Below are 22,666 nucleotides of genomic sequence, written 5' to 3'. Positions count from 1 at the left end.
GTTTTTCAGTCGTATATCTAGCATGCATGACAGCTTCTAATAGCAATAATGCAATCTTTGAATATGGTTGGCCAGAAGTAACTAGCATGGAGAATTCTCTACACGGTAGCACACCTAGATAAGTGTCCACCACAAGCACCTAAATGACATTCATTCAAATCTTTCTCGGCTTCCTCATGAGTGAGGCACCTATGTAAAATCGTATTGACACCACAACGATAAAGCGTATCACCAATGATCAGATAATCTTTGGCTTGGTATTGAGTATGTCGCTATTCAGAGCAAGAGGTATTAGGCTGGAAATCTTGGGTCTAGAGATAGACCAGTATATCTCCATACCACAGATCACTTGACAAGATAAGAAACAGAGACTCATCCAAGGTTGATGCTTCTAATGTTAAATCATTGGAGGATGAAGGAAGGTCGCAAAGTAACTTGGCGAAAACAAGAGATTTCTTTGATTTAGATTTGATGAATTCCAAATCAAACTCTTGCAAAATAATTATCCGTTTTTAATATTTTCCCCCCAGCAATTGACGTGACAAAATGTATGTCATAGGGTTGCAATCCAAGATAATAGTAGTTTTACGAAGGAGGATGTAATGACGAAATCTCTGTACCACTTGAACGACTGCCAAAGCTAAATTTTCGACATAGGAATACTTACTTTCTGTATCGTTGAGATTACGACTCAAATAATAAATAGGATGTTCAATTCCACTTTCTTCTTGGACTAAAACCATGCCAATGGTTATATCTGCAACGGCGAGATACAGGTAATAGTCTTTTTGATATTTTGGGGCATACATTAATGATGCTCTAATCAGGGAATCTTTAAGAGCAGCAAAGGAAGCTTGCACAACCTGATCCCAGTGGAAGGGTACACCTTTCTTCAATAGACGAGTAAAGCCTTTAGCCAATTCAGAATAGTTTGGAATGAACCTCCTCAGAAAGTTTGCCTTCCCTTGAAGTCTCTGTAACTGTAATAAGTTTAAAGATGGAGGCAAGTCAAGGATTGCCTAAACCTTAATTGGATTGAGTCAAATTCCATATTTTGAGACTACAAATCCAAGTAATCAACATGAGCCGACATAAAACACACACTTGTGTGGATTGAGTCGTATCTTGTAGTGTTGGCACCGTAAAAATATTGCTCTCAAATGTTGCGGGTGATCAGACCGCTTTTGTGAATGAGCAGGAAAATCATCAAGATAAGGTTGAACAATGTGCTTGATGTCATGGAAGACATAATTCATTGCCCTCTGAAATGTATCCCTTGCATTTTTCATACCAAAGGGTAACTTTGGATAGGCGAATGTGCCCCACGGACAAATAAACGTTGTTTTAGATTGGCCCTATGGGCGGATATTGATTTGATTGTAGCTAGAAAATCCATCCATGAATGAGAAGTTTTCACATCCGGCACATTCCTCAATAATCTGGTCGATAAAGGGTGTAGGATAATTGTCTTTGGGACATGCTTGGTTTACATCCCTATAATCGAAGCACACTCAAATTTTGCCTTGTTTTTTCATAACTGGAACAATATTAGATACCCAGTCAGTAAGAGGTACAGGGAAAATGAAGCCAACACACAAAAGTTTTTCAACCTCTGCTTTAATGGAAACAAATTTCTTAGGATGAACAAGTCGAAGCCGTTGTCATACTATTTTGACATCAGGGTACATTTTAATCTCATGTTCAACAATGCTTGAGTCAATTCCTAGCATCTCCTCGTAAGACCATGCAAAAATATCTCTAAATTCACGAAAGAGAGCATGGTAGTTATCAAGTTTCAATGGAGAACAAGATTTGCTGACATGAATGTTTTCTACAATGTTAGGCTTGGTCAAAATGTTTATAGAAATTGTTTCTTCTATGTTCGACAAATTACGCTCATAATCTATAGTATCTACTCTAACAGAATTCGACAAGAAATCAACAACTGATGGGTGGTTTAGTTCATTTGAATATTCTTCGATGTCATCTGGAAGATTGTAATGATGATGATAATCTTCCCATAGTTCCTCTCCTATTATCATTGATTGGATGATTCCTTCATCCGTAGAATGTATACGTGAAAAAGGATCCAAAGAGGTACCATATTCTAATGACCTATCTACCCATACAAAAGTTGAGTGCGGATTTTCGTTTGCTGCACAAGCCCAAAAGATTGATTGCTATGATGATTCAATGGGGGTTAATGGCAACACCTCCATATAACTATCATCTTCAACTTGGTTGGCAATCCTCCTTAAATTAGATGAGGTGGAGGAAATCATGTTGTAAGTCTCTACTCTTGCCACTTCTACCAAATCAGATGGTGACAAGAGGGTAAAAGTACCCATTAGGGAAGGATCTTTAAAGAGACCTACTTCAACACTTTGAAGTGACAGCGGGGGTCTGTGTACCAACGAAATGCTTCCTGTAGCCTGTGAACTATTGGCAAAGAAGGATAGCTGATCAATGACTGTGATTCCACCCTTAAAAGGGAATGCAATAGTATAAAATTACATGGAAACCACAACAGCCATAGCATATACCCAAGGCCTTCCCAGTAAAATGTTGTAATCGAGGGGTCCATCAACTACCTCAACTTCAACAGTAACCGTTTTGCTCCCAAGTTCGATTTGCAGGTTACTCAAAATCCCACATGGAGTATATGTTATTCCATCAAAATCTTTCAACGTAGTTGGTGATCATGACAACGACGGTGAACCAAGTGTTTTCCAACAACTCATCGACATAATGCAAGTATATGCCCCCTCATCAATAATAGTTCAATGAACATTCATATTGAGAGCTTTTACTTGGATTAGGAAAGCTAATTGCGCCAGTAACTGTGGTGAATACCCCGCATGGTTTAAAACCACAAGATTTGAATCCGTAGGATCTATTCTGCCTATCGCTGACAGTAAAGGCTTCTTTTGGGAGGGACAACTTTTCAACACCTCGAGTGTCAACATAGCAGAAGGTGATTGAGCAAGATCTTCCACTATGTTATAATTTTGAGTTGCTCGAGCCCGAGGGTTGAATGTCGATTTGTGCACAACTCCCTTTGGTGGTTTTATTGTCAATTCAGGTACAATAGGTGGAACAACTTCAGATGAAGTCAAATTTGAAGGATTAGGTTGATCAGTGGCCTGAGTATTCGGCGATGACGGATTTATCTTTGTTTCTTGTTGACACCAAAACTTCGTTTTGTGGCTTTGTGATGGATAACATGAGTACTTGGGATGTGGAAGCATGGTATATTGCAACCAAATGTGTCTCTGCGGTTGGAAACAGATCAGTCAACACTATCGATGTGCTTGAAGTATTTAAAAGTTTAGAGACATCAGAGCGATGTGGACAGTCTCTTGTAAAATGCTCGTCATTACATATCAGACATGGATAATGCGATTTCCTTGCTGAAGTAAAAGAATTAGATGATTTCTCTGGAGGGGAATTTTCTTGTTTCTTTTTTTTCCCCTTTTTATTACTTCCTGGTTACTTTGGATTGTTTCCTTTGTCAGATGACACGGCATTAATCTCGGAGGCAAGAGTATTTTCTGATGCATTGGTAGTTTGATTAGAAATAGCAAGAGTTTGACCAAATGGTCTTCGTGCTGACTGTGTGCTTGAAGAACCAATCACACCGTCGCCGGCATGAGAGTCCTTACTCAATTGTGGAGGAGGGGGAACAGTGAAAGCTAGTCTAGGTGCATTGGGAATATTATCATAAAGCATGTCAGATTATGTGTAAATAAAATCCAAGTATTGGGCACGAGCAATAACTTTCTCTTTTGTGACAACTCCACCTTTTGCCACATCCTCGGTGATTGATGGCAACAAAGATTGTATGAACCACTCAGCTAAAAGTTGATCGGGAACATATGCCTTAACCATTCGACAACGACGCCGCCACTCATGAATATGATTTGATATATGGGTAGCAGTAGTTTGTTTAAAGTTGGTTAAGAGCTCCTTTCTAGTCTCGTATCTGATAGGTAACTGGAAGTGGGTCAAAGAAGCAGTGGCTAAAGTGGTGAAATTATCGAAAGAAGATCTTGGTAATTCAATGTACCATTTAGAAGCTAGACCAGTAAGTGTTCTTTCAAAAAGACGAAGTCTGACTGAATCATCATTTAAGGAGTTTGATGAACACCACAAATGAAAGGTCATAACATGATTTGATTGGTCTTCTCCAGGATTTTCGTTAAATTTCGGAATGTCAGATGGTAACTTATGCAGAATTACCAGCCACTAAGGTGCATATAAGATTGGATCATTAGTGAGTCAATTTAAATCTGGTAATTCTAAAGTTGCTACAAATGACAACTGTCGATTCAATTCAGGTTGAGCATACCCGGGATATGATGGAATTACCTGAGCAATAGGTCATTGCATACCGAGATAGGGCATCTGCATTTGGTAACCTTGGTATGGCTATTGAAAAAAACCAGTATAAGGTGGTTGTTGATAACCAGGTTGAATGTGTGGTTATCCATAACCTGCAAAGCCTTGTTGACCAGGACCTTGGTAAGCTTGAGATTGACCAAAACCAAGTTGAGCCTGTGGAACATGTCCAAACTAGGGTTGGAATCGCTGCAATTGGGGTTGTTAAAAATGAGGCTACCATGGTTGTTGAATCAACTGTTGTTGTTGTTGGTACAGCTGTTGTTGATTTAATGGTTATTGTTGTCCAGCAATGAAAGGTTGGCCAGGTTATGAATAAACTATACCAGTGTAAGCCTGGGTCAATCTAGATAAGGGTATACTAACCTAAGGTTGTTGTTGAACTATGGAAACAAGTGGTTGTTGTACAACAACTTGAGGAACTTGAACTTCTTGACTTGAAATTTGTGATTGCAAGGTAGAAGGATCAGTTTTTACTGGTTGAGATACAACAGTTTGAACTTGTGACTGCGGTACAGTAGTAACAATAGGTGTAGTGGGAATAACTGACATAGTTTGCATTGGTTGTGTTGGATACACAAGCCTTGGTTGAACTAGCATTGTTAGTTGCCATTGATAAACTCTAATTCCAAATTGACCTGAATACTATGGGATATTACCATATGGTAGTCCCCTAGAATAAGAAGGATATGGTGGAGAAGCATATTGCTCTCCATATGGTGGCAATCTAGTATTTAATGGATACATAGGTATTTGTTGACCAGATTTCCCAGCTTGATACTAATATGTAGGATCAAACTGTTGAGTTCCCATTAGAGAAGATCCAGGTAAAATTCCGGTTAAGGACATGGGCGATGACCATGGTGTAGAAGCAACCCCTAAGTGGGTTCCAGACAATGATTGGTAACCAACCGGGATGGACGATTCACCATATAGGTGCAACTCAAGTGTGGTAGAAAACATCGAAGAGGTTACAACAAAAGATTATGTTGTAGATGCATCAGATGACACGGTTAGAGATGTTTATCATTTGTTCAACCATAGTTAACTAACCCAAAAGTTGTCCTAAAGATTCGACGGGTACTTGAAAATAAGCAGGATCAAATGAAGCCAAAAAATCAGGAGTATTAGGGTAAAGATAAATCCCAGTCCCAAAGTGAAATGGGGTTCCAAGTGTGGAATATTCTTCCAATTCCTCCTCTATAGCAATTAAACCTGGTGGAAGAACTTCACCATCATGTCCATAAAAGATTTCTTGTGTTAATGAAGTTGAAGTTTCAATAGTTACTGATGTCTGAGGGGTAACGGTTGATCATCTTCCGATACAGTAACAACTTTTGAATGTTCAAATTCAAAGTCCAGATGTTCAAGTAAATGAACAACAATTTCAGAAAGAGGTTCCTGAACAACTTCAGGTTCAAATGTAACTTCTATTTGAACTAGAATAGATTCTAGATTAACTTCTGGTTGAACTTATTCAAGTTCAGAACTACTTTCTTGTTGAGAAATTTCAAGTTGAGGATCAACTTGTGGTTGAACAACTTCAGTTATTGTTTCACTAGGATCAGTGCTAATGTCATCAGGTAATTGTGAAACTTCTTCTTCAGGAACGGATGTACCAGAAATATTTGGAGTAACTCGAGTCTATGTACTTACCAAAATAGATGATTCAGGTAACTCAGATGAAGAACTAGGAGTTCTTGATGTACTAGACTCAGTTAAGCGAGACCGCTTTGCCCGAATTGGTGTCGCTTCGGGAGGTAAAGGCGGTTTGCTCGCAGTTCTCCGTGAATGACGGGGTATGGGTTGATGTTCCTCCATGATTGCTGAATAATTTTATTATCAAAAAGGAAATAAACAAAAAGGGATACACTAGGCAAAAGGTTTACCAAGCAACTGTGAACTGCAGAATACCTCTTGGTGAACCAAGAAGTACGAGCAAGCAATCTTCCTGAATGTTGTATTTGGTGTATCACAGTTTACAAGGTGGCCGACTTGGTTACTTAAGGATGGATAGCAACCTAGTTTTTTCCTCCCATATATACCCAAAGGTACGTGGAGGCCCAGTCATATAAGCGTTGTCTAATGCCAAACCGCACAATGAGATCATTCCCATATACTTTACGTACTGTAACATCGCCCTATATACCCGAAGGTACATGGATGAGCTACGATATACTCACGTACGTGGAATGAGGTATCACACTCGGTATGTATTGTAAACAAGTTCGCGACAGCTGCTTTGTTTTACGACAACGAAACACGTCTCTAGCCTAGAACCACTAAATGTTCTCGTTAATGACAATGCTCCAATAGGTAAATTGATGTTTATTTTAAGTTGATCTTTCTTAGGAATTTGCCTTTCAAGTTCACTACGTGATGTATCTGAAATTCCTAGGAATGCAACTACCATGATAAGCATTCTTTCCATTCAATTTAATGATGAAAATCTTAGCTACTTAGGGATAGAGCAATCAGATTTCTTTTGATCAAAGAGCAAAGAGCACAATCTAAATGCAAATTCCCTACACTATTCCTATCAGCACACACAAACTTTTTCAATGCAACATGCATGCATTTCTTTTTTATTTCCCTTAATGTGAATGAAAAAAAAATGAAAACTAATGCACAATCGATCAATAAACTCTTTTCATAAAAATGATGATTTTGCGACAAATTATTTTCAAGGAAAGGAAAACTTTACGACACTTTCGTTTTCAAAGAAATGAGGAATTACGACACTTTCAACGAAAAGACTAATCATATGCATACATCAATCAATCGATATTTCACAAATGAGGACTTTATGACAATTCAAATTTCGAAGGAAAAGACGATTTTACGACACTTTCTTTTGACAAAGATCAATCAACCAAAAACTAACTTTCGATTATAGATTGAAAATGACAAAGTAAATACATAAGTAACATTTATCAATCCTAGTCTAAGTAGGGCCAAGTAAGGATATGAAAAAACTATTTTCAGAGACAAGACATCATTGACATTCAGAAAATCATTCAAACAGGAGAAAATTGGCACAAAACTTCAGCTCCTAGATGGGAAACTGACCCTCAAGGGATCAGTGCAGGCTGCAATGAGAGATAGCATGCTTCAGTGCACTGGATCTATGCGGGAAGTGCATTGTAGTGCACTGTGTTCTTCATTGGACTGCACTGGTGACAGTAAGCCATTTCTGAAGGTAATTTGACACAGTTTTGACTCAATTTTCTATGAAATCAGACTGAAATTCAATCAACGACCACAAGTACAGTATGTAGAAATGTATTAAGAGGCTGATAAGCTACTAATATGGATGATCAATCCCTAGCGGAGTCGCCAATTTGTTTTGGGAAGTTTTAGTGTCTAGGGATAAACGCTTAAACCCCTAGACTAGTAGTTAAGTCTAGAACAACAGTGCAAACCATTCTCTACCTTTTCTATAACCAATATATTAAATAAGACAGTAAATAAGCCTACCTATAGCTTTCGCTTACTCCTTATCTCCCTTGACCAATTCTGTCGCTCCTTTGCCTACTTAATCCGCTTGAAAAGTACCTGCACACAGACAGAAGATAAAAACCGATCAAAGCATATGATAATGACATATTTATTAAACATAGAATGGAATCAAGTTCATAATACACATATGAAAGCATCAATGAACAATACAAACACATGGAAAAAGCTTTGAACAACCCAATTTGCTTGATTCAGTGTCACTCCTCCAATTCAATCCCATCATCTCCTCATAACAAGCAAGACATTTTGACATCATTACAATACTTGAAACCAACTCAAGTCTCATACTAATAGCATCTCCCTTTAATTCAATGATTTCCAGCACATGATCACTTAGATGAATGGTCTTTTTATAGGTGAATGAAGGAAGTTATGCCATAAATGGTGATAATGAATGCCCTCCCAAACTTAGAATTTAGTTTCACGGAGGAAGGGATAAAGGGATTAATGTTCCTTAACTCCCTTTCTCTTCCAATTTCGAACCCAAAGGAGTGGATAACCTTAGGAAACTTCTAGAGGCATCCTGTGGATAAGAATATTCCAAACCCCAATGCAGATTTCACTCAAATTCGCCCAGCACGGGCCAAAGAGGGTTCAAGTGCACTGCAATGGACCATGGCAGTGTACTGGACTGTACTACAGTGCACCCTGATAACGGCCTGCCTACGCTGATCTTCTTAGAGGTAGTTTTTGGATGATTTCAGTCATGGAATCTCTTGGGAAGGAGGCATTCTAATGGTTGACTTCATTTAGGGCATGTAACAACTGAATTAGGGTTTGATGGGCCCTAATAGTACTGACCTGTAAGTTGGGGTTGACGTGCGCAAATGGATCTGTAACACATAGGTACATTACTTGGGGCATGTAGTTTCCAAGGAAGGAATAGTAGTGGATCTAGAAATGATCAAAGCTATCATGGAATGGGAAGCTCCTAGAAATGTGGATGAGGTCAAATTGTTCATGGGGTTAGCCAGTTACTACAAGAGGCTCATCAGTAACTTCTCACGGATTTCCTATCCTATTACATCATTGCAGAGGAAATGAAAGAAATTTTAATGGGCAGAGGAATGCGCAACTAGTTTTGAGTAGTTGAAGTAGTTGTGGACAAATCCTCCAGTTCTCAAGATTGCAGACCTGGATAAATAATTCATGGTGTGTACAAATTATTGCAAGAGAGGACTTGGAGGATTTATGGTGTAATAAGTGTAGGTGGTATGTTATGAATCAAGGGAAATGAATGAGCACAAGGAAAACTACGTGATGCATGATCTTGAGTTGGCAACGATCATTCATGCATTGAAGATGTGGAGGCACTATCTTCTTGGAAGGAGGTTTGTGTTGATGAGTGATCACAGTGGGCTCAAATATTTGTTTGACCAACCTAATATGAATTCCATGCAAGCTAGAGGGTTGGCCACACTCAATGAGTTTGACTTTGAGATCAGGTACATTAAAGGAAAGGAGAACATGCTTGTAGGTGCTCTTAGCATAAGAGTGCAGGTAAATCATATAACATATATGAGTTCGTATGGGACAAATTTACAGATCTAATATTATAGGCAGGACATCATGATAACAGGTATAGGGATCTTAGGCATAGGTTATAGCAGTAGGGTACAAGTGATCAAGATGTGGATTATCATATCTCGACAGATAGATTGGTGAGATTTAGGGATAGGATTTATGTGCCAGACAATAGTGAACTAAAGAATCTTATCTTGAGGGGATTTCATGTTAATCCATATTCAGGGCATCTGAGATATTAGAAGATATTGACAGTGGTTAAGAAATTCTACTACTGGCAATATTTGAAGAAATAGGTAATTGAGTTTTTCACAAGGTGCTTGGATTTTCAACGGGTAAAGGCATAGTGTAAACATCCAAGTGGTCTACTGCAACTTATTCTGATTCCAGAGTGGAAATGGGAAGTCATTTCTATGGATTTCATTACAGGTTTGCTAAGGTCATCTAAGCAAAATTATTCCATCATGGTTGTGGTTGACAAGTTGACTAAGGTAGCTCACTTCATAGTGGTTAAGTATACTTATTCATCTAGTGAAGTAGCACAGGTCTTCATCGGGGAGATAGTAATGTTGCATGGTGTTCCGAAGAAGATTGTGTCAGATAGAGACGCCAAGTTCACTTCCAGGTTTTGGAAGGAGTTATTTGCAGGTTTGGGTATAAAGTTTTCCTTAAGTACAACTTACCATTCAGAGATAGATGGAAAGACAAAGAGGGTCAAAAGTATTTTGGAGGACATGTTGAGAATTTATGTTATGCACTAGCATGGGATGTAGGAGGAGTATCTTCCACTAGTTGAGTTTGTATACAACAATGGGTATCTAGAGTCACTACGGATGAGTCCATTTGAGGCTCTTTATGAGTGGAGTTGTAATACTCCCATCAACTGGAGTGATCCAGGGAACATGGTACTGATAGGATCGTACATGTTAGCATAGATGGAATAGGAAATGCAGGTTATCAAGAAGAATCTAAAGGTAACACAAGATACACGGAAAAGTTGTGCAAATCAACAAAGGGAATTTAAGGCGTTTCATGTTGGGGAACATGTCTACTTGTGCATTTATCCCAAGAAGAGATACTTGAGGATTGGATCATGCGCAAATCTAGCACCTCAATATTATGGGCCTTTCAAGATCCTTGAGAAGATTGGACCAGTGACCTACAGACTTGCACTACCTCTGATAATGAAAGTCCATGATGTTTTCCATGTTTCATTGCTTAAAAGATATCTGAAATATTTTGAGCATGTGATTGATTATTATTTATTGCAGGTGGATCCAGAAGAAGAATTCTAGCCCGAACCTCAATGAATTTTGCAATGGAAACATCTCATGCTCTAGAATTGAGAAATCGAGCAAGTTAAAGTGTAGTGGAAGCACTTTGAGTTTGATCAAGCTACATGGGAGATGGTTGATCAGATGTGAGATATGTATCCTTCATTGGTTTCCAGTTGAGGAAAATGAGTTTTGGCCTATTTACATATGTATGTATGGGTGTTATTGCAAATACACAATGAGTTGCCTTATAAATCTCTAATAACTGGTAGGGTTGTCATATTTTTATGTTTGTCATGTTGGTTTTTCTTTTCAGCAAGTTCATTGTAAATATTGCATTGAGCTAAGTTATAAAGCTCCATGGATAAAACGTTTTGCTCTTCAGTGATCTTGCTAGTTGTAGGTGTCAGAGAACACCAAGGAATGTGTTCCCCTAAGGGGGAGGGGTCTGTAACATCCCCGAGTTAAAGTTCATGTAATAAATTTAATAAAGGAAAGAAAAGATCAAGGTCATGGGACACGTATTTTGAGTTGAACGTTGTGCAAAACATCCTAGTGGGTGTTCATTTGGTTTATTATGGCTAAGGAAATTGGCAAAGGCATTTTATTTATGAAAATAATGGAAAATAGGAGAAAAAGATGGTGAAAGGTCATAAGATGCATGTGTAGAAGAAATTGAAGGAAAAATAGAGGAAATGGAAGAAAATGGAGGCCCCAATGATAAAAGGCATCTTGAGGATCAATTCACATCTTTTGACAGTCCATTTGATAGTTTTGGGTTGGAGCTCTCTCTCTATTCTCTCTCTCATACTCTTGCACACAAAAAATTCTTGGAGCACTCTAGAATTAGAGAAAGGAAAGAAAAGGAAGAACAAGAAAGAAAAGGAAAGAAAGGATCAAGCAAGGAAGAGATGGATCAAATGGCTAAAATGGGATTACATGCATGTATCGAATTACATGTGTGATTTCCTTTCTAGTTTTGGCATGCATGGTACATGCATGTGTGTATTTAGTTATGTTTTTGTCATTGGCATGGGTTTTCCAGGTGTGACATGGGTTCTAGCCTTTCCTTTCCATTTCTAGATAGCCATGGTGTGATGGGGTTCTTTCATTGGGTTGAGCTTTGGATTTTCGAATGGTTTTTGAACTGAGTGAGGTGGTCTCAAGAAAATTCCTAAGGGCTTAGGAATCTCTTGACTGGTAATGGTGGGATTTTGGTAAATCCTAAGAATGGAGATGGGAAAATTCATCAAGGTATTGGTGAAGAAGTCTGGAGGCATCCAAGCTTGTTTAGGGCCTAGCGATCCCTTGACTATTTTTGGCGGGGTTGCAGTAAAGCTTGGTAGTGTATGTTCTTTTTTGGGCCTAGGAATCTCTTGACCAGTAATGGTGAGATTACAATAAAGCCTGGTTGTGTAGGTGATTTTTTGGGCCTGGGAGTCCCTTGACCAGTTTTTGTGTGATTGCGGTAAAGCCTGAGGAAACCCTGGTTATTTTGTTGTGAGTCCCACATTCATGCTTGGAATATGGCACGGGGGTGATTGGATGAAAGAAATATTTGGTTCAGCCCAATCTATGTTCGGGTGGTACATGGAAATCCCTGACTTGGTTGGCTTTTACATATGTTAATAATAGTTCTTTTCCTATTATATTTTATGAGTATATGTACTTGCTATGATGAGGCTTCGATGGATATTCTATCATGGTTATTATTCTTGTTATATGTTTGTTATAAGCATGGTTTTATGATAGATTCTATTATGGCTCTTATCATATTTTGATTGGTAAATGATTGGTTAGTGAATGCATGACCTAATAAATGTTATTGCAGCTATGGTGAGATGGCTTTAGACCCTCTTAATGATTTATAGATAAGTGAGAGACCCCTATGTTTAGATATGCATTTATGACCTATAGATTACATGTTCACAATGTGTTTGACGAAATGAATGTCATGGTTAGGCCTAGTTAGGTCAAGTATTTGAGAAAAAATCATATGGATGTCTTTGCCTTGATGTCAATCATTGTTCTAGAAAGTCTTATCAAGTTTTGGGCAGAGGTCTGGATATTAGCCCTGAAAAAGTGGCTTAGATTCTGGAGCCGCATGCTTAAAACTGGGAAATCTAGACTATAGCCACTAGGAGGCAAGGTTATCCATGCAACTAGAGGGTTAGAACCACTGGTTTGCCTTGCTATGAAAGTGACTAGCAGTCTAGACCATTACAAAGGCATGTTAGCTCAGGTTTTGGGCACCTAGAGTGGTTATTTAGCTCCTATGGGTCTTGTAGCTCTCAAGGAAGGTCATTAAAGTTTTAGTTTGTCAATTACACTTCCTTAACTTTACTTGGGAGGTTGAGTCATGCAATAGTAACCCTCAACTCATGTTTACCTTGCCAGGTTGGTGAAAGTGGGTAAATGTGGGAGGGGTGGTTACAAGTGATATGTCAATTCCATATTTTCCTTCACCCAGGATTACTTGGTCGTACTAGGTTGAACTATGATTTTTCGGTATATGTTACTTGTGGGCTATTTCGTATACCTATGGAGGTTGTGTAGTCCTATGTCAAAAAAAGAGATATGATTTCCATATTTCTCCTTCTTCCTATTTTTCAATGTCCCTTAATTCTGGTTTTGAATAATGTAGAAGCCATTGAATGTGTGAATTTATTCTCATGAATAGAGTTGCTAGTTGACTTTCTTTCACTACATGATTATTCCTGCTTTCACTACTAATTAACTTGCTTTCACTGTATTTGATAAGTCATGCTTTTAGTTGGCTAGTAAAAGTAATGAATTGTTAGCTAGCGATGAATTGTTTCTCATTTTTTATATATGTTCAAGCAAATAATATAGAAATTTGATAGTCTCTATTTTGATAATTCTTAAATACAAATTAGGTTCCCAAATTCCCTTTTTTCAATGTTGTTTTGGCATGTAATAGGGACTCCTTGAATTGAAATTTGAAACTACTCTTTTATATTTCTACCTTTTTCTTGAAAAAAATTGCCTTTATTTTCTCTTTTGATATGTGTGCGTAGGTAACTCATGCCTATGAATTCAAAGTTTATTTTTGCTAAAACTTCCCTGCATTAAAACATTTAAATCTAGTCATGCATGGTTTAACATGGGTGATGGCCTAACTAATTCTTATATACTTATGCATATGTACATAGGAATATTATCAACATTAGTCTCAGCAGCATGTAGAGAACATATCCAGGTAGGTATATTCACACTATGGTTATTAGTAGCCATATTAGCAACAGATAGAAAAACCATATCATCATCAAACGCAACAACAACATTTGACACTCCAATCACTATATCACATTGGTAAAGAAACTCCTTTCCATATTTTGGAATTATGCAACAGTTTTACTAGTATTTGAAATTTCACTCTCCATCTTTTGTAGCCAATGTTTTATCTTATACCAAATATGGAAATAAAAAATATTCAATAGTTAATGTCATTGAAATGTTCACATAATTTTTCTTATTTCATGGAATAGTGTCTGATTATTTTAATCAGATATGTGGTTGGACAACATTCTCAACAACCATATGGATAATATTATGCATAACCAACACAAAATTATGTACAATCTCAACAACAACAACCACAACAGTGCTATATTAAGCCCCTTTTTATCATTTTAGAAATCTATGTATCTAAATAAAATATCGTGTGGTATATGAACTTTAAACTACTGACAAGGGTCATGATTATAATTATCTTTTGACTTTTAATGTATCCTCATAATACTTCATACTATCAACAATAAGCCAACCAACAAGAACCTGTATTGTTAATGCTTTTAGCCATTGTGCCTAATGTTATTGCAATATGATGGATTTATTATATTGTAGGCAATTAATCTATTTGTTTATGGTAGCTTCCTAGAAGATATTGATCATTTTTTTATATTTATGCTATCAATTCTCAAAGATGAAGATACTCACTACTAAGTTTTCTTATGACATTGACTATGGCCTAAAATTTTCTATGTTTGTGCAAACCAACTTTCCTTTCTATTTTATGCTTTCTATAATTGATGGTACTTAGCTAATGGATATTTTGTTTTCACTTGATGTGGTCTTGTGGCACATTTTTTTTTCATAATTTAGTGTTTTAGCTATTAGAAATGTTTTGCTTGTAGTTGCTTTAAGAAACCTTTTATTTTTTTAAATGGCTTGTATATGTTTCATCGTATTAATTCTTAAAGGAGGCATTTTATTTTGAAATGATTGATTTTATCTTCTTGTTCTTATTTATGTAGAGATACATGTATTGTGGAATGTGACCTACCTAGGTATGTATACTTTGTTTGTATTTAGTGTTCTTGTGAACTTTTCCATGTGTTGTAAAGGAAGTTCTATAATCTCATTATATTGAAAATATTGATTAGAGTTTTAGTAGATATTTTAATTAAAACAATAGATGATATCACATTATTAATATTCATTGTGCTTCCATTTATGAGTTAATCCCTCACAACATTCCTGTTACTCCTTCTCGGAATATTCAGGTTGAAACCATCAGAACTTATATACCGTGGGCTTATTTTGATGGGGCTTCTGATGCCCACAATCGATGTGGGGTGGGGATCGTCATACACTTGAATGAACATAAATTCATTAATTCTTCTATGGGTATTGGGCCCGGTTCGAATAACTTTGCTAAATTTTTTACCTTGAAAATTATTTTCTGTTGGTTAAGGTAGATGGGGGTGCTTTCTGCTCAGGTTTTTTGGTGACTCTCTGAATATGATCAACTAGGAAAATAATGTGCAATGCTATCAAAATCTTACTCTAATTCCTATATTATATGAAATTTTATTTCTTAAAACAACTTTTGACGATTTATCATTTTGTCACATTTACAGGGAGAGGAATATGGAGGCAGATTATCTCTCTAAAAAAGGTTTACAACAGGTTTTGGACTCCTGGTACATAACTGACTTGGACAATGGGTAGGTCACGATTTCTGATTAGGCTCCTTATTTATAAACTCTTATTATGGTTACTCAAATTTTGGATTTTTTGCGCTATCAGGCCCTTTAAGGGCTATTTATGGATTATTGGCATCTTATTGATTATGTATATTTTTAGTTTCTAGACTTGTCATGGACATGTTGGTTATTTTGGATATTGGTTTGGCCTATTTTCTCTGATTGTTCGGAGAAGCCCATTTCCTTTCATTTTTCTTTGCTTTTCATGGTTACCTATGGTGATATTTATGTGTTCAGTAAGTGTGTAATCCACTTTCCTCATTATGTTGTTGATTTCACTTACTATGTATGTTGAACTCACAGACTGTGCATGAATGCTTCAATGCATTTACTTTGTAACTTTTTATTCACTTAATAAAAATTTTGATTTTTTCTACGAAAAAAAATAGTTAAATGAATATTTATTGGCTTCATATCCAAGGGCTCAAATTCATCTTCCAATTCTAGACTATCCAAAGAATTGAGCCTCTAGTCCTCAGCGCTCTCAAATGGTGGATGTTATTAGTTACACAAATTTTAGAGGAAAACCATTGAATTATTTGAAAGGTGGAGAGACATATGTGCAATGCATTGGCAACACAATTGGAATGTTTTAAAGTCATTAAACAATAATTCATGTGTAAATTGTAGCCCAATCAATATTAAGTTGGAAACTCATATTGTAATACTTCATATTTTATATAACAAAATTTGTGGTTGAAATTATTTATGATTGTACTTGATATTTTTTAATGTTGTAATCAACTTATGAGACTTTGCATGATTCACATGTGTTTTCATATTAGATGAGCATGAATATTGTATGATATTTTTTTAATATAGTTGCAAAAATATAATAATTCATTTATGTTGATTAATAATGAACACAAATAAAATGAATATACAATGACTAAATTAGTTGTTTATAATGATTATTAATGAATGTAAATGAAACGAATATGCACTCCTAAATTAGTCATTTATATAATGAATATGAACTACAAAAATAGATAAATGTTTATTAGTGGCTACTTTACAGTATCTTGTTTGATGACCAACATTTTGGTCATATTTCTTTGGTCATTAATTGATTTCCTTGCATGATCACGAGTAGTATATTTGGTTGTGTGTTTGGTAATTAAATGTGGAAATTAATGACTAATTCAATGACCAAATTCATGACTATATATACTACTGGATGACAAAATTGAGATAGCCAATTAACAACTAAGTTAAATATGACTTAATTGGATGCAGAGATAAGATAGTGCCAGTTAGCCACTAAAGTCACTGATTTATGTTTTTCTGCTATTGTGGAACAAGAGACCTACCTCCATGTAATGATTTTACTGTTAAGTCTACAACTGTGTACATACTCTATCCCCTCTGGACTTGAACCTATGATCTCTTACAACGAAGCACATGCTCTTAACCATTAGGCTCACTCAAGTTGTATTATAAGCAAGAATATACCATACAATGTTGTCAATTCAATGATCTAAATAGTGATAAAATAATTTTCATTTAAATAAGGGTGAGTTTTGGTTTATAATTTAAAGAGAATTCCTACCTTATAATATGTTCACAACTTTCACTTTACTTTGTCCACTTTGTAAGATGATTTTTTGGAAAAGAAGTGTGTTTGTGAATTTAGTTTGTCTGATGTTTCAGTTCGACACTCCACCCATCATCTCAAAGATTTTATGTCCCTAATTATGGGTAGAATGGCCACCTAAATCGTTGTGGACAAACTAAATTTGCAAGCATAATTGTTTTTCAAAAATTCATCTTACAATATGAATAATTGTGAAAATCTGCATAAGATTTGGTACACAAGACTTTTTGGTCACTGTGTTTTTGGAATAGCAATGTTAATTACAATAATCAAATAGATATAAATTTGTCATATATATATATATATATATATATATATATAGAGAGAGAGAGAGAGAGAGAGAGAGAGAGAGAGAGAGAGAGAGGAAAATATCTGACGTTTTTTATTATTGATATTTTTTTAATGTATAAATGTTTTTTTCTTTATGTCAATTGAGTTTAGCTTGGTGGTTGGGTAGGGTAGTTATTATCCTCCCCAATCAGAGGAAATCCTAGTAAGTTGACATGTTTAAGCATGTGGTAAATATATTTCACTCTTGCCGTTAGCCATAAATAAAATTTATAATCTTATATTTTTACTTTTATAATTAAATATCCATGTTAGTGATTTTATTTCAATATCTATATATAAATATATATATATGAATATATTACATTGCATATTGTACGTAAAATGTTTCAATATCAACTATTTATATATTTTGTGCCAAGAAGTGCTCTAGAGCCTAGCATACAGAAGATGATGTAAACATTTTTAAATGGCTTCTCTATTACACATCACATATTACTATTGAATGATTAACTTATATATGTGAATGATTATATTATATTGATTAATCAAAATAGCAATATCTACCGCTACAAATAAATGGAGAATGACAAATCAAGATTCCCCCAAGAATTTTTCTAAGTTCTACATGCCACAAACAAATCGGTTATGAGAAATCATTGATATCATATTCAATATCTTTTGTTATTTTATTTTATCCATAGAATGAAAGATATACTTTTGAATAATAATAAAGGAGTGGATGGGGAGTTAGTTAAAGTAAATATGTGAACAAAGAAAATTGATCCCTGGATAATTATGGCCATATGACAATTGATTCACAAAGATTGATGAATGGAGAAGATGGAAGAGATAAAGTATAATTGGTGGGGAAAAAGCACAAATCAATGCCCCAAAGTAGAAATCTAGAGCATGTAACTGTGATAGATTCAAACCAGTTATCGGGAATAAGAATTATGTATTCAGTTTTACACTTGAATGATTTTACGAATATATTTTTTGGTTGGTTTTCCTATCTATGAAATTGTGAATGTTTTTTTCTATAGGAGAGCCCAAGAAATTCAACATGTGATTCATGTGGGACCCATTATCTCTCTTTCTAATAGTATATATTAAATTTTGTTGAAAGTTGCTTTTGGATAGTACTTCCTACGACATTTTTATATAAATGAGGGGTAATTATAACATTGAAAGATCAAGTTAAGAAAGGAAAAAAAGGAATTCCTGAATCTCTCTGAATCCATATGGATGACCATCCACATATTGGATTTATCATCTAAATCATGACTTCTTTGTCATACACATATGTGAACGTTCAAATATATCTCCAACATAATAAGGTTTGGGAATGAGTTGTTTTTCATGATACTATCAAAAGATTGGACAACTATGAATCACATCTGTAATGCTCATTGAAATCCAATAATATAGGAGGAAACCGACCCTATAAGTTATATCCATCGCGATCATACATGATAGGAAATAATTCCTTGTGTATGATATATATATCTATATATATATATAGTGATATAAACTTATGTATATTACATTAAATCTAGTATATCTTAATAATTTAGGGTGAAAAAAATTAATATAATATTAAGTTCAATATATACGATAACGAATATATTAGGGTAAAGAGCTTTAATATAATATAATATAATGCATGAATATTAAGTTTCAAAATTATGGTATTAATATTATATTATATAATAATTATTAACTAACATAACATAATAATTAATATAATCTTATATTATATTAAAAATAGTATTATAGAGATAGAGAGACAAATAAAGAAAGATGAAGGTAGATATAGATATAGATGCCAAGGGGTAGAGAGAGAGAAATGGGAGAGAGGGAGGGAGATAGACACATAGAGACAGTTATAGATATTATATAGTATTATATAATATTGAACATTATTAACCATAGAGGAAGAGGAAGTAAGGCTTTTACAAAAGGTAAAAGATATGAATATTTTGTTTTTTCACTTAAATAGATGCATTGATTTCGATGTAGATGTTGATTCATAATCCTGTTTGATTGATTTCACTAGATGTATTCATTTCAGTGTATATGTTGATCTCTAATCCTATTTGATTGGTTACACTAGATGCATTGATTTTAGTTAAATCATAAAAAATTATTGATGACGTGCAGTGGTTTTTATGTTACAGTGATTCAACCATAAATAAAAGACTTGAATTTTCATCTTAAATAAAATGCTCACTTACCTGAAAAGTTTTCTTCTTGAAATTGTAAACTATTTCTAATTGACTACTTTCTTATTATTCTCATTTTCCATCATTCAACATTGTTAGTCACTTTGAATTCAAATGAGGTAATAGAAAGCCACTACTATTGAAACTTCCTTGGGGTTTAACACTCAATAAGTCACAATGATTGACTTTAGAGAAAGTTATTATTCATATTGGAGAGCAAGAGAGACATGGTATGATGTTCACTACAATAAATCAAGTTAAATATTTGAGTAGCTTTCATATGAACGATATGACAATATGGCAAAACTAACAGATGTGACAATAAAAATAGTAGAAGAAAATAGTTTGAGATTGATCACAATGAAGACTATTTGTAATTGACTACATTCTCATTATTCACATTTTCTATCATCCAACATTGTTACATCGTCATTTTGCATTCAAAAATTTTGTTTTATCATTTTTCATCATTCAAGTAATTAACAGTTTCTATCATCTCAACAAACTGAGGTAATTGAAAAAATTTAAAATTTAAATGACCAAATTAATCTTAGACATATTTAGCATATTTAAAATGATCAGAATAATTAGATGTTCAAAAAAATTTGTGAGACCACACTCAACTGAAACCGTCCTAGATCCATCTTAACCCTTAATCTATTAAGTGCTGAGAGGGATCAAATCTCTCGAGGTGAAAACAATTCCTCAAGTTTCTCACTAAAAAAAGAGGTTTACACCACAAGATATTTGATCCCTCTCGGTGCTTGATAGATCTACGGTTAATATGATCTAGAATGGTATCACTACAAGGAAAATATTTTCTAGCAAAGGTTATAACAAAGGTTTTTAATGTTATTAAATTGACAAAAAATGTCAAAAAAACATTCACTAAAACATTTGTTTGTGGGAATGAATGTTTTTGTGATGTTTTTGTGGAGCTTATAAGGAAACTTCATCACAACTGAAAAAATATGGGCGGACGAAGGTTTTAGCGGATGTTTTCTTTTTAGTGTGCTTTATGGAATAAGAAGCCTTGGTGCACTACTTATAGAAACGCATTGGGATTCATATATAATTAAAATCCCGGAGGTGTTTAATTTAAGGAGCACCAGAACCTAAAATGTATACCACCCTAGTGCTTACAATAAAAAAAAAATACTCGTTGTGTTCAACTCAAAGAGAATTGGAACTTGCAATGTATACCATGTTGGTTCTTATATAAAAAAATCCCCAATCATTCTTTGATGAAGAAACAGCTCTGGGGCACACAAAAAATAATTACAGTGTCGGTGCTTTCTCTTAAACACCTAACACTGACACATATTGTTTATATAAATGCATCGGTGCATTTGTTATATGGAGGTACCAGTGTTGTTAATTTTAATAGTGCATCGGGAATGGAAATAATATTTTGTAGAACCAGGGGGTGTTAGTTCTATGAAAGCACTAGTGTGTTAAGAGTTATAATGCACCAGGGCATTAATTAAAAACAATACTAGTGCTTGAAGACCTGAAAGCCTTGGTGTTCTAGTTTTATGAAAAGACAATGTTTATGTTAAAAGAGGACTTCACGGTGATTTTATTTAAAGTGAAGCACTGAGACGTTTTTATGTTATGTACGCACCGTTGTTTTAATATGATATGTTCTCTTTTTTGGAGACATTGACCTGTGACAATGCAATTATTGTAATTTTTTTAATCTGTTATTCATTGAAAAAATGGCATATATCTTATAACACTATTCATATAAATTAATATTTGATTATTTCATTTGTATATGATGTTTGGATTGATTTGTTATATTATCATATTTCACATCTCTTCATTATAATATTTAATCATCCATATATTTAATCAGTGGTGTAACATTTCATAGCGACATTGGATAACACAATAGAATAAATCTAAATGTATTTTAGAGGCTCTTTGTCATACAAAATGGGATTGTTATTGGTTTTATTTCAATTGGGACACTATGTCCATAATTTCATTTAACAAAATGTCTGATTTTCAAAGAAAAAATATTTCAAAAAATACAATGGGTTGCATTGATTTCCAAATAGATCATCATTCTTCGCTAGAACTACTGACAGTGCTTGAGCTACTTCCATGACTTGGGTTATTTGGAGGAATGTTTTGTTGATTGCATCAATTATTTTCATCTCCTTGATCTCATTCCATCTGCAAACATAAAAATAAAGTGTAATGAGTGTATCTACATAGATAAAAATAATGAAAATTAAATTAAATAATATACATCAATGTAAATTGAAAAGAAATGTACCATAACAAGAAGTGACTTGTGAATTATACACATTATTTCAAAACCAAATCTCATGCCTTCTTTCATCAACTCTTTCGTTGGCATAGTTCCATACTTTGTTTCCTGCAAGTTTTATACCCCATAATAAATCATATATTTAATATAAATCATTTTTTTGTTCTATTAAATATAAACTCGGAGAAGTAAAACAATATATATACTTACAAATTCCACTATTAATTTTTTATATGCAAACATATACTCATAACCATTATTTAACCCAATGTCAAATCAATTATTCTGATGGCTCTTCTTCGTATATTAGCACCTATTTGAAGATATTCAAGGATAGTTGTAAATAACTTAAAATATACAAAAATGAAACCTTGATTTGTTATAAGGAAATATTAAAAATTACTCACAAACTTTGAAATGAACCCTTTTCTTCCTTGTCGTCCTAATTTATGTGTTGAATGAGTTCCATCTTGTTTTCTTTTCTGCAAGAAAATACTTGAAAATTAATATTAAATGCTAAATTATTTTTTTATATGTACAAATTCAATCATGATTAC

The sequence above is a fragment of the Pinus tabuliformis genome, chromosome J (genome assembly GCF_031772625.1).
Source record: "Pinus tabuliformis cultivar Carrire ecotype Pingquan chromosome J, CPIR1, whole genome shotgun sequence".
Lineage (NCBI taxonomy): Eukaryota > Viridiplantae > Streptophyta > Pinopsida > Pinales > Pinaceae > Pinus > Pinus tabuliformis.
Note: the sequence above shows the minus strand (reverse complement) of the source record.